The sequence below is a fragment of the Rhinichthys klamathensis genome, unplaced genomic scaffold, assembly GCF_029890125.1.
Source record: "Rhinichthys klamathensis goyatoka isolate OS25496 unplaced genomic scaffold, OSU_Roscu_1.1 h1tg000192l_1, whole genome shotgun sequence".
In the NCBI taxonomy this organism is placed as follows: Eukaryota; Metazoa; Chordata; class Actinopteri; order Cypriniformes; family Leuciscidae; genus Rhinichthys; species Rhinichthys klamathensis.
The window spans coordinates 3548595-3561947 of record NW_026606718.1 but is presented as its reverse complement, the minus strand read 5'-3'; the positions used below and the strand labels follow the sequence as shown (position 1 = coordinate 3561947).

At 44.6% G+C, this 13353-nt stretch overlaps 1 pseudogene; it reads left to right on the top strand.

The window, feature by feature from the left end:
* The first annotated feature begins 6740 nt into the window (after positions 1-6740).
* Positions 6741-10319, top strand: LOC130095756 (uncharacterized; annotated as a pseudogene).
* Positions 10320-13353: the final 3034 nt, after the last annotated feature.

Genomic DNA, 13353 nt, shown 5'->3' with positions numbered 1-13353 from the left:
TATCACATTGTGAGTAATTTGGTATCAGGTTGAAGGCATATAAAATATACATATAACAACACATGTTCAAAAGTTTGGACGTTTTATACGATTTATTTATGTTTTTGAAAGGCATACAAAGGGTGCATTAATTTGATCAAAAACACAGTAAAAACAGTATAGTATTGTGAAATACTATTACAATAAAAAATATATGTATATATATTTTAAAATGTAATTATTCATGTGATGGCAAATATTAATTTTCAGTGTCATTAACCCAGTCTTCAATGTCACACGATCCTTCAGAAGTCATTCTAATATGCTAATATTATAATCAACGTTGAAAACAGTTGTGCTGTTTAATGTTTTAGTGGGACTTTTTTTCAAGATTCTTTGATGAATATAAATTTCAAAATAGCAGCATATTTGAAATTCACCTCATAGATCATATACTCCAATACCAATAATACATATACATAGTTATATGTGGCAAGTTCAGTGTGAGAAAAAAGTCTGAGACATGACATCATCTTTATGAAATGAGGTCTACACTACCTTCTGCAGGTCACAGTTAGTAGCATGACTGACTTTTTAAACCACACGTTGTACGAGATTTCAATTTTAATTTGTCACATTACTGTAGCGCTTGGGCGAAATCACGATGGCTTATTCGTTCTAAGCTTCAGAAAGCTTTTAACCTTTTGGACTTCTTCATGTAAATCACAGGCATAGCACCGATGAGTCTGAATCAAATTGCCCCATTGTCACTTTAGTGGCATGGCAGATGCTAAACAGAAAACACCTCCAAACTCCCTCATGAGCTTCAAAAAGATCTAATTCAACTCATCTTCCCTCTCATATATAGGCACGAAGACCATGTGGCATGGACGGACATCTGAGAGACGTGCCAATACATACACAAACATTCTTTATTTAACTCATAATATAAGTCATTCCACAATATGATATATTCCTGTGTGTATGCATGTTCCGCACCCTTATATTAGCCTGGTTATGACTTTCTAGTTGTGTTAATTGAACTCTAAGTTCTTATATTCATGTGTAAGGATGTATCTCTACTTTTGTATCTTTCTTGGTATCGAATTAACCCTCTCGGTTTGCCTTTGCTAAATATGTAGTCGGTTACGATAAAATGTATTATACTATGTTTGCCATCCTTTGGAGTAAAAATGACCAATTCTGTCAGAAGGAGACAAAGAAACTCTCTCCCGCTGAAAGTTTTCTAACTACTGTACTATTGGTCATTTAACTGAGTCAAGTACTAAGTGTTCCTTTAAGGACGATGACAAAAGTCTCTAGCTTGCTGTTTGTTCTCTAGTCTTAGCTTTGTCTTGTGTTTTGGTCTTGCCTTGTTTTAGTCTTTCGTCCGTGCTCATTCATTTCTATCTCCGGGTGAAAAGGACTTTCCCTGATTTTCCGGCAACTTTGCTTTCAAGTAAACCTTTTAAACTTCCCGCGAACGACGCGCTCTCCGGAAGAACGCTTCAAACTCACGGACACACCGAGGATCTATGGGGTTATAATTGTTGCATCATTCCAAATAAATAGATTGAGATTCACAAACAAATGTGAAGAGTTTCACAAAAATGTATAAAACTCACAAATAAATAAAATGAGATTTGCACAAAAAAATATATATATTTACAAATGTGTTTTATGTCACAAACACAACTCTGCCTGGCATTTATTTGTGAACCGCTTTCTGTGCGTTTGTAAATCACTGCACGCATTTGTGAATTGCTTCTTGTGCATTTGTAAATCCCCTCACGCATCTGTGGATTTTGAAACACTTCTAGCGTCGACGTGCAGACAAATCCACAAATAAGTGGACTCTATTTATAATTTATTACTCTCATTATTTGTTTTAGTGTAGTCGTATGTTTTCGTAGTTTAATTTATTAAAACACATTATACACTTGATTGTCTGTCTGCTGCTCATCGACCAAAGTCTCTTAAATGTGTGATCTTAAGCTACAAGCTTTTATACTGTTGAGTACTTTAGTTAGTAATCTAATAGAACAGAAAAGTTATTTTTCATGACCAGAAGAATAACCTTTCTGGAGCGTTGATAAGAAGAACGTATCGGTTCGGTTGACGAACAGATTAGTCGATGTGAAATTAATTCTGTTAAAAGTTATTCTAAAAACTGATCTAGATTATCTATATATTCATAATTAATTATATAGGTACAAATACATGGGCTATGTATCCCCTTTTTAGGCTATTTAAATATTTAGGCAATAATTAATCATAACAAATTATGATTAATTAATTATACATATAAATTCCCTTTTTGAGCTAATTCGCTAACTATATGTAATCATTCATCCTGCCAGAAGTCCTGTAGTCCCTCAAATTAATATTTTTTTATGAGTTTTCAACTAAACTTTCCAGGTTTATTTAATTAGCATTTTACATAATGTTTACACATTGACAGGTGGATATACTCATGTAAAGGTCTACAATGCCTTCAAAATGAGCTGTCTCACTGTCTCTATCTGTCTTTCTTTTCCTAACATTTTTCTCAGTGATTTGACTTTCTGTCTGTGAGTGCTGTACTAACATTTGTTATAGGAGGACAAAGTCATTTGTTCATTATGTCATGGGCAGGATATTGCTGGATTCTGCAGCAGTCCCACAATCCCTATGACAGCTTGCAGGGACCAGATCAGAGCAGAGTCATTTACTAGGACATTAAGCATTGGAGAGCCATCGACAAGAAAATGACACAGGGTAGAGGAGATTAACTGCCCTTGACCACAGAAAGGACATTTATCCTATACTTCTCTGGGTGTTTCAAGAAATGGATTGTGTCACAAGAACAATAAAACAAATCACAACACAGTCATTGAGCACAGCTTTTCAAACTTATGAAAATCTATTCATCTCTTCAGCGTATGACAGTTCTAGTTCCTTTAATAGACAAGCCGCAAAAAAAATAAAAAAATCTAAAAACTTATTAGAAAAACAGAAACAGCCAATGTTCACAGACAAAACAGTCTTCAAGTCATTGTCAGAAGTACATTTTTTTTTAAAATATTTGTTCAATCGTGTAGCCATATGGCTTAACATAGAAAAGAAAAAGGCATGTTTTAAATTCTAAAAATACCAAACGCCCCTTCTGCTTCTCTACCCTTTAAAGCCAATCCTGCCATCGCCACCCTGGTGTTAAGTAGGGCATCATCATCATCATCTCAAAATGGTGTCATGATCATCCTGTGGAAGGGAACCGGGTCATTCTGAGAAAATGGTGTTGCCAGGTATAATAACTGTTGAAATTTTCGAGATACTGAACTAATTCACACAACACTCACTTAACTCAGTTTAGTGTGCAATGCAACACAATAGCAACAGTTCAAAAAACAAGTAGCCTAAGCAAATATCTAAGGAAAACTCAAGGACGTCCCAAAGACCCTTGTATGTGAAACTTCACAACTACTCTACACGGATTATGAATCTGTCACTAGTTCGCAATTTTCAAAAGATAAACTCTGTTACAGATTTGAAAAAGTCATGTAAGAATTAGAAATAGCTTGAGCTGTTTCTGACAAATTACCGGAAAACGTCTCGGTTACGTATGTAACCTTTGTTCCCTGAGTAGGAGGGTTGGGGAACACCTTTGGTGTGGACGAATGTCTGAAGCCCTTATACCATCATGCCAATTTAATATTTGGCCAATAGCTCTTAGCACCACCCTAAGAATACGTCACGACTCACATATGCTTCATATTAGTGTGGTGTGCGCGATTTCCTCAGATTCCATGACGAAGGAAGCACTAATCAAGTATGGGAAGGCCGGCATTGCAGTGTCTCGTTCCCTACTCAGGGAACAAAGATTACATACATAACAGAGACGTTCCCTTTCACAGGTCTCTCATCACTGTGAATATAGCTATGGGAATGATTTATACCATAACACCTTCACATACCTGAGAATAGCTGGAAGACCGTGGAAAGTGTCCGCTCAAGCAGATAAGACCTGGGAGCCGGAAGACCATAGAATTTGATAAGTGTTCGGAGAGGACCATCTTGCCGCAACACAAATATCCTCCAAAGAAGAGCCCCTAAACAGAGCTTGAGAAGAAGCCCTTCCTCTAGTGGAATGGACACTCACACCTAGAGGCGAGTCCAAACCACACACCTCATGAGCTGCCGAGACAGCCTCACTCACCCAATGAGACATTCTCTGTTTGGTGACAGCAGTCCCTCTGCTTTTACCACCAAAACACACAAACAATTGCTCCGATCTACGCCACTGGGCTGAGCGGTCGACATAGACCTTCAGTGCCCTGACCAGTCAAAGGCCGAGAGGCTGTGCATCACTCTGTCTCTGAATCAAGATGAGAAAAAGCCTCCAAAACCACCTGCTGGGAACGAAAAGGGTTTGACACAACCTTAGGAATGTATCCTGGCCTGGGATGCATCAAGACTTTAACCAGCCCCAGGGCAAAGTCTATACAGGAAAGGCTGACAGAAAGAGCCTGCAGGTCCCTATTCTCTTAAGAGAGGAAAGGGCCACCAAAAGAACTGTCTTAAGAGTCAACATCTTCTCTGACACAGATTCTAATGGTTCAAACGGCTGACCTGCCAGACCTTCCATAACAATGGCTAAATCCCAAGCGGGAATTCGTAGAGAGCGGAAAGGTATAAGCTGTCTCGTCCCTTTTAGAAAACAAGAAACCAGGAGGTGACATCCAACAGAAACACCTCTGTAACGGGGTTCAGATGTTATGGGAAGAAGGAGGCGGGAACCGGCGAACGTTCAACGATTTTAATAAATAAATAAACAAATACAAAAATGAAAGTATAAGCCAGCAGCCCCTCACGGACGACTGCTGGCCACACAAAACAGAAACAAAACACAACATAAAATCAGGCCTGTTCCTCTCTCGATCTTCACTGTCGTCGCTCCTCCGTGAGAGATGTGAGACCAGTGCGTCTCACAGGTGTCGTTCATTATCACTCACGCCACCGGCCTCGCGCCGCTCTCTCACGTCACTCGGCCTCGTCCTGCTCGCCACAACCTCCTATTGGTACATGCTCTGCCGAATAGCTGCCACGTACACTTTAAGAGTGACCGGGGCCGCACCCTCCGAAATACGACTTTGCAGGAACCTCTACATGGAACGGTCTCATCTCCCGATCGGTCTGGCCCACCATTTAGAATGTGGTTTTTTTAATGCCGTCACAAACGGGCCACACGCCCCTGACCCTAGGTCTTTCCCCGGAACACCGAAGGCGTGGAGTGTCTGGAGTGCTGCTTGTTGAGGGAGCTCCACCCGAGACACAATTTGCGGCGGAATGGTTATGGTCGGAGCAAGGAGGCCAAAATGAGAGAGGCGAATACGCTTGCGCAGTTGGTCCAAACTCTCCGATGGAGAGCCAGACCTCAGAGGATGAGCGAAGGAATCAGGAACTACTTCTGGGGGCCTGGGATCGAGAGGTCTTGGCCATCGGACCCAGGTCTATCGTTCTGCGTCGTGAACGAAATGTAACCTAGCGCCCCAGTCTCTGCGAGGGGGCTCCATAGGCGATGGTTCACTTCTCTGTGCTTCATGGGGGTGCTGCAGGGAAGACGAGCGCGAACGGACTGTGGGTGGTTGTCGCTTGCTCTCCCTAGGCCTACGTGAAATAAGCTGGCGGAAAACTGCAGATTCCGGTTTCGCTGCTTGAAATTTCTCCACCACAGCGATCACAGACTCGCCAAATAGACCGTCCTTGGACATGGGGGCATCCAATAGGAAGGTCTTGTCTCTTTCTGTGATGTCAGTAAGAGTCAGCCAAAGGTGGCGCTCTACTGAAACCATACCCGCCATGGACCGGCCTACTGCTCGGGCAGTATGCTTGGTAGCTCGGGCAGTATGCTTGGTAGTCAGTGGCCCGTCTGAGCTCTTTAACAGCCTCTGGAATCAGGCCTTCTCCCTCATCCAACTCTTTAAGCAGCTCTGCTTATTAGGCCTGAAGTACAGCCAACGCAAGATGGGCCGTGAGAGTCTCTTTGACGGTCAGCATTGCCGCGTAGCCGTGAAGCCGTGATCCGCCATTTTGGAGATGGTGGTGAAATCCATGAACGCGGGATTTGTGATTCGCGCCGAAAAAGGCTGCTACCAAGACTTCAAAACCTTGTGGTGGAGGTCTTGGAAAAAGGGGAGAGGCCTACGGGGCTGGGCTGGGGGCTAGTCAAATAGCGACCGTCCAGCTTCAACTGTCTTCAACAATATTCCGTCTGCTCGCTCTCCATGCACTCGGGCTCATAATCGTCACCCCAAGCATCCATCATGTGCGGCGCCTCGGCAACCGCAGAAATGGAGAGGCGGGGGTTAGAGTGGTTCTGAGGCCTTCTTTCCTCAGAAAGCAGGTGAGTATTGAGCGCAAAACTTTCAAACGCAGTGACGACAGTCAGATAGGCCGTTAAGTGCTGCCTGGGCATGTTTAAGACCCAGACATTGCACGCACCTGTCACGAGTCTCTCCTCCTGCGATGAACCTGTCACACAGGTCAATGCATTTCTTGAAACTTAAACTTAAGGTGGTAAAACTGCTCTGAATTATAGCAAAGAACACGACAAACACAGTTTCCGATATTGCGATATTGCCCAATCAAATTGGCGTGATGGTTTAAGGGCTTTAGACATTCGTCCACACCAAAGGTGTTTTCAATAGCGATATTCGTAGTGTTGAGAGACCTATGAAAGGGAACAAGGAGGCAGTGCGATTGTGTGATATTACTTTTGGAAAAGTCTGCAAAGGCGATAGGGGTCTGAAGATACACCAGAGTAGGATGGGATGTTTACGACACAGTTGTGTGCAACGCACAGGGCAACCTGATGAGACGGAGGAGAGGCAGGGTCAGGTGTCCGACCATAGCACCCAGAATCTCCAGGCACGCAACAAAGGAGTCAGCATTCCCTCAAATACCAACAATGGTTCAGACGACAAGCAACATCAAGAGAGGCAAGCCAGCCAGGAAACAGGTCAGCAAGTTCGGGCCATTGAGGGAGAGGAAAAGAGAAAAAAGCTAGTACGGTGGCCAACAGCAGCAGCCAGGAAAGACTGGGAGTCTTTCGACAGGGAGATAGACCAAGTCCTGGAGTCTGTCCTCGCGGGTGACATTTGCAGGAAGATAAAGGCAACGTCCACTATCATCTGGAATATGGGAGTAGAGCGTTTTGGGACAGAGCAGAGACAGACCAAAGGCCCGCAGCATGCTGGAGAGAACAGGCGTTCAAGGGAAATTGCAAAACTCAGAGCCGATTTGAGAAGACTGAGAAAGGTTTTTCGGCAGGCTCCTGAAGACGAAAAACCTGCCCTTAAAGAGATGCGAGATAACATTAGGGAGCGCATAAAGATCTTGCGCCGAGCGGAGTGCCAGCGAAGGGATAGAAGGAGGCGGGAAAAGGAGAGGGTCAAGATCACAAAAAACCCCTTCAAGTACCTGTCAGGGCTTCTTGGAGCAAAAAGATCAGGAGTGCTAAAGGCCCCGAAGGAGGAGGTAGAAGAGCACCTCCGTAAAGTGCACAGTGACCCAAGGCGAGAGGAAGAACTCGACCTGGAAGGAAAGCTGTGCAGCCCAGAGGAGCCGACCATCTCCTTTGATGACGGAGAGCCCAGATGGCAGGAAGTCAACGACTTCATCAGAAAGGCAAGGGGAAGATCTGCACTGGGGCCGAATGGAATTCCGTACAAAGTTTATAAGAACTGTGAGAGGCTGAGGAGACGTCTTTGGAGGCTACTTAAGGTAGTGTGGAGGAAGAACCATCTGCCGGACAGTTTTCTTATTGCTGAGGGCTGCTTCATCCCTAAGCAAGAGGACTCTTCTAGCTTGAAAGACTTCCGCACAATCTCGCTGTTGAATGTGGAGGGGAAGGTGTTCTTCGGAATCTTGGCGAAGAGGCTGACCCAGTTCTTAATTAACAACAAGTACATTGACACCTCTGTACAGAAAGGCGGAGTACCAGGAGTCCTGGTTGCATCGAGCACAACAGCGTCATCTCCAAGATCATCGAGGACGCTAAAAGGAACCAGGGAGATCTAGCAGACCTGTGGCTTGACCTAACGAATGCTTATGGCACAGTACCACACAAGTTGGTCGACCACACACTCAGAGCCTATCACGTCCCCCAGAAGGTACGGATGCTCCTCCGGAACTACTTTGGGCACTTCAAGATGCGCTTCACCTCTGGTGACTTCACCACCAACTGGCAGAGATTGGAGGTCGGAATCGTGACCGGATGTACCATCTCTGTGATTTTGTTCGCAGCGGCGATGAACCTCCTGGTCAAGTCAGTGGAGAAGCCCAGACGGGGAGCTGTGCTGTTAAGTGGAGTCCAACAGGTCCCAGTTAGGGCCTTTATGGACGACTTGACAATAACAGCAAGGTCAGTCCCGGAGGGCAGATGGATCTTGGAAGATTTGGTAGAGCTCACCACAGCAGCTAGGATGGAGTTCAAACCCTCAAAATCGAGAAGCTTGGTACTGAAGCGGGGCCGTGTGCAGGACCGCTTCCGGTTTAAGATCGGTGAAGATACCATCCCAACAGTTACAGAGAAGCCAGTAAAGAGCCTAGGGAGGTGGTACAGAGCCGACCTGACTGACAAAGCAAGCGTGAAGGAGATGCTCAACCAAGCAGAAGAATGGCTGAAAGCCCTGGAGAGGAGTGGCCTGCCCTGCAAGTACAAGGTATATACAAGGCTACCAACACGGCATCCTTCCAAGGCTCCTGTGGCCACTGCTTGTGTATGAGGTCCCTTTGACAACAGTGGAAGCTTTGGAAAGGAGAATTAATAACTTCCTCAGGAGGTGGCTGTCTGTCCCCAAAAGTTTTTGCTCTATAGGGCTATACAGCTCAGGGAGCAAATTGCAATTGCCAATCACATCAGTCGTGGAGGAATTTAAGACAGCCAAAGTTCGGTTGGCCATGATGTTGCGCGACAGTAACGATCAGGGTGTGCGACAGGACAACATCGTAGTGAAGACGGGACGGAAGTGGAAAGCCAGCGGAGCTCTGAGGGAAGCAGAAGAGCGCTTACAACATGGAGACATCATGGGCACGGTGACCCAGGGGAGGCTGGGCCTGGGAGTCATCACCCGAGCAAGCTGGAAGGAGGCAAAGGCAAAGGACCGGAAAGGGATGGTGCAGAAGGAGATCCGGGCCGTGGAGGAAGAGAGTAGACAAGCCAGGGCAGTAGCCATGAAACAGCAAGGCAGCTGGACCAGGTGGTGAAGTGTCCGAGGAAGATCTCTCAGTTGGAAGGACATCTGGAATATGGAGGGACATCAAATAAAGTTCCTCCTTAGTTCTGTGTACGATGTCCTGCCAACACCAACAAACCTCCAAAGATGGAGACTGACAGAGGATCCATCCTGTGCGCTGTGCAAGAGACCGGCAAACCTGGAGCACATTCTGTCGTCCTGTCGGGCAGGCCTGACTGAAGGGAGGTTCAGGTGGCGCCATGATCAGGTGCTCGCACAGCTCGCTGATGGACTGGAAAAGGAGAGGAAGCGGAAAAGAACCAAGGCCCAAGATAGAGGTCCCCGTTTCATTTGCTTCCTCAGGCCTGGGGAGAAGGCAGGCAAGAAGAACAGATCCTTAGGGATCCTTGGTACGGCAGAGGACTGGGAGATGAGAGTTGATCTCGGGAGGCAACTCAAGTTTCCAGAGGAAATTGCCGTGACCAGCCTCCGACCAGACATCGTGCTCTGGTCCCAGGCAACAAGACAGGTGGCCCTAATAGAGCTGACGGTACCCTGGGAGGAAAGGATTGAGGAGGCACACGAACGCAAGCTAGGGAAGTATCAGTCCCTCATCTTTGAGAGCCAGCAGAGGGGTTGGAGAGCCTGGAATCTACCGGTGGAGGTGGGTTGCAGGGGGTTCCCAGGACAGTCACTTTGGAGAGCCTTGGGGACGCTGGGGGTTAGAGGGACAACCCGCAAGAACCTAGTGAACAAGATAGCAAAGCAGGCAGAGACAGCATCCAGATGGCTGTGGTTGAAGAGGAGCGAGCGGTGGCTAAACCAGGCTGGCAGAGAGGGCGGGGGTCAGAGCGGAGTGGTATAGTCCTGAATGACCGAGGGAGCAGTTCCAGGACGCTGGCTCTGCTGTCAAGCCTCATGGAGGTGTCGTGGGCTAGTTGACGAAACACCGGTGAAGTGGGGTGCCCACTTGAAAACCCAGTGAAGTCAACAGGTCTGAACCATGCAGCTCTGCCCTCAGTTGAAGACGTCTGAAGGAAGCGACTTCTATGCTAGCCACCCACATAAGGAGCAGGACGTAACTCCAGCCAAGTGCGGTGGCTGCGATATACCCTATCGTTTAAAGACATTACATACCAGTTCCATTCATATTAAGTTAACCAATTAATCCCACTGGTAACAATTGTGACCACAATTCTTTCTTTCTGTCTGTCTGTCTGTCTGTCTGTCTGTCTGTCTATCTATCTTTACTTATTTATAATAATTATCTTCCATTTTACTATATATTTGTCATTTTGTCATTATTTTATCTGATTATTTGTGCCATACTGCTGCATATGAATGCTATTTTGTCCTGTTTGAAAGTGAGCCAGACAATGTTTACTACTATGTTAATGGAATAATACATTAATTTCAACTATTTAGCCCAATCTTTAAAATAATTGCTGGAGGTTTGTCTGTTTGTAATTGCATTAACTAGGGCTGCACGTTTTCAAGTTTTTCATTAACCGTTAACCGAGGCCCTTAGCGGTTAATACTCGGTTAACCATAGTGTGCGCGCCGCAACCCCGAGATACAGACACACGAGAAAGGGGTAGTTCATTTTTAACACCTTTAATAACTGGTTGGACCACATTTAAAACGAAATTAATTTATAGAAATAAAACGCAGTGGTAAGGACAGAGCAGTTATGGTGTGTTCACACCGAACGCGAATTTAATTATAAGCGCGAGTGATACAATACAAAGTCAATGCAAAGACGCGAATAGACGCATCATTCGCGCCGGGCGTTGTGAATGACGCGAATTGGGCGACGCGTTTGCCGCGAATGTCTTCCGCGCAAGTTGAAAAATTTGAACTCGAGCGAATGTTCAAGCTAGACGCGATAGACGCGTAACGTTATTTGACGCTCTATTCGCGTTCGGTGTGAACACACCAGACCATAATGATGCCCGGGTGTTGGCTGTTGAGATGGTACATCTTGCCCGCTTCATATTAGAAAACTGGTCATGACTACTTCTTCTTGTGGACATTACAAATGTATGGGAGCGCTCTGGCGGTCTCTGGTGGTGCAAAAATGTATTACAACTAAATTCAATGCACGCCATTGACGCCACTTAACCGAGCAAAATGTTTCACTCGGTTAAGCAATTTTTAACGGTTAAAGGGTTAGTTCACCCAAAAATGAAAATTAAGTCATTAATTACTCACCCCCATGCTGTACCAACCCCGTAAGACCTTCGTTCATCTTCGGAACACAAATGAAGATATTTTTGATTAAATCTGAGAGCTGGATCACTGCTACATAGGGTTCTAAGGGACTGACACTTGACGGCCCAGAAAGTCATTAAAGAACATGTTTAAATGTTTCATGTGCCTACAGTGGCTCCACTATAAGTTTATCAAGCGACGAGAATACTTTTTGTGCGGAAAAAAAACTAAAATAACGACTTTATTCGACTATTCCATTGCTTCCTTGTGGGCCTGAGACGAGAGTTCAAGAGATTTCCAGGACGCATGCGCGAGAACTGACACTCTTCTTCTACTACACAGCGCGCGTCTTACAAGCAGAGGAAGACGCGTGCTGTACATAGTAGTAGAAGAAGAGTGTCACTTCTCGCGCATGCGTCCTGGAAATCTCTTGAACTCTCGTCTCAGGCCCACAAGGAAGCAATGGAATAGTCGAATAAAGTCGTTATTTTAGTTTTTTTTCCGCACAAAAAGTATTCTCGTCGCTTGATAAACTTATAGTGGAGCCACTGTAGGCACATGAAACATTTAAACATTTTCTTTAATGACTTTCTGGGCCGTCAAGTGTCAGTCCCTTAGAACCCTATGTAGCAGTGATCCAGCTCTCAGATTTAATCAAAAATATCTTTATTTGTGTTCCGAAGATGAACGAAGGTCTTACGGGGTTGGTACAGCATGAGGGTGAGTAATTAATGACTTAATTTTCATTTTTGGGTGAACTAACCCTTTAATCGGTTAATCGGTTAACCATGGACACCCCTAGCATTAACACAATATACCTAGACTCCCTGTGGTCTACTAACGGTCACATTTGTGACCAGACATAAAACCCAGTTTTTTATTGACTTTTTAAAAATATATTTTTTTACATATTTTTTAGATATTGGTTGTTTAATACCCTTAAAAAATACCATACAAATTCATTTATGTCATCTCTGGGGAAAATTTGGGATTAAACAGTTAATATTGTTTGTCTTAAATTTTAGACACAGTTCCTTTACTTTGCCCCACCAACGGAAATAGTTCCAAACATTTCAGCATGGAGTAACACATATAATGGTTTTGTTCCTGAATGCTTGAAATTAATGGTTTGTGTGAATGATTCAATTTAATCGTTCGGATCCCTGTATTAATCAGCATTTTGCACAAACTGACTCACTCATAAAGACAAAGTGAAGCTGTGAGATTAATTAGGCTACTTAATAACAGTGACGTTATCACCATGTTACTGAAAAGTAATGTAGCCTTTCAGTAACAATGTTTTTTTATTTATAAAATGAATGGGACTGCAGCTAAAACATTTCTGTGCTCCTGAATGTTGTGTGTGCGAAATCTCTTTCCGCCTCAACAAAAGAAGCCGTTTTTGTGCGAACGAATACAAGCAGGTCTGCTTCATAATTAAGAAAAGTTATATTTGTGGGTAAATGACATGTTGGTCCCTCACCTTGTGCTGTCTAGGATTTCCAATAGGAATCGGATTTAGATGTAGCTGTGTCCAGATATTGTCACGATACACGGTGGTATGAAGCACGAGGAGACGAGGAATATGAATAAACAGGATTTAATTGAAAACTCAGGAGAACACAGTATAACATTAACGAGAACGGACCAAGACTGAATGAACTGAGGGAAACTAAATACAGAGACTAATGACAATAATGAATAGGAGACAGGTGACATGGATGAAGATAATTAACTAAACACAGGTGAATAAACTGAGGACAAACGAGGAGCGGGAAAACCGAATAGGACTAAACCAAAACACTAAGAAAAAGGGGGAAACAAAAGAGTCAAACTGTAACAGTACGACCCCTCCCAAAAATGGCGCAACCTCGCGGCGTAGAACATCAATAGGGGTGGGGGGGTGGGCGCCATGGAGGCAGACAGGAGCGAGGCCAAACCGGAGCAG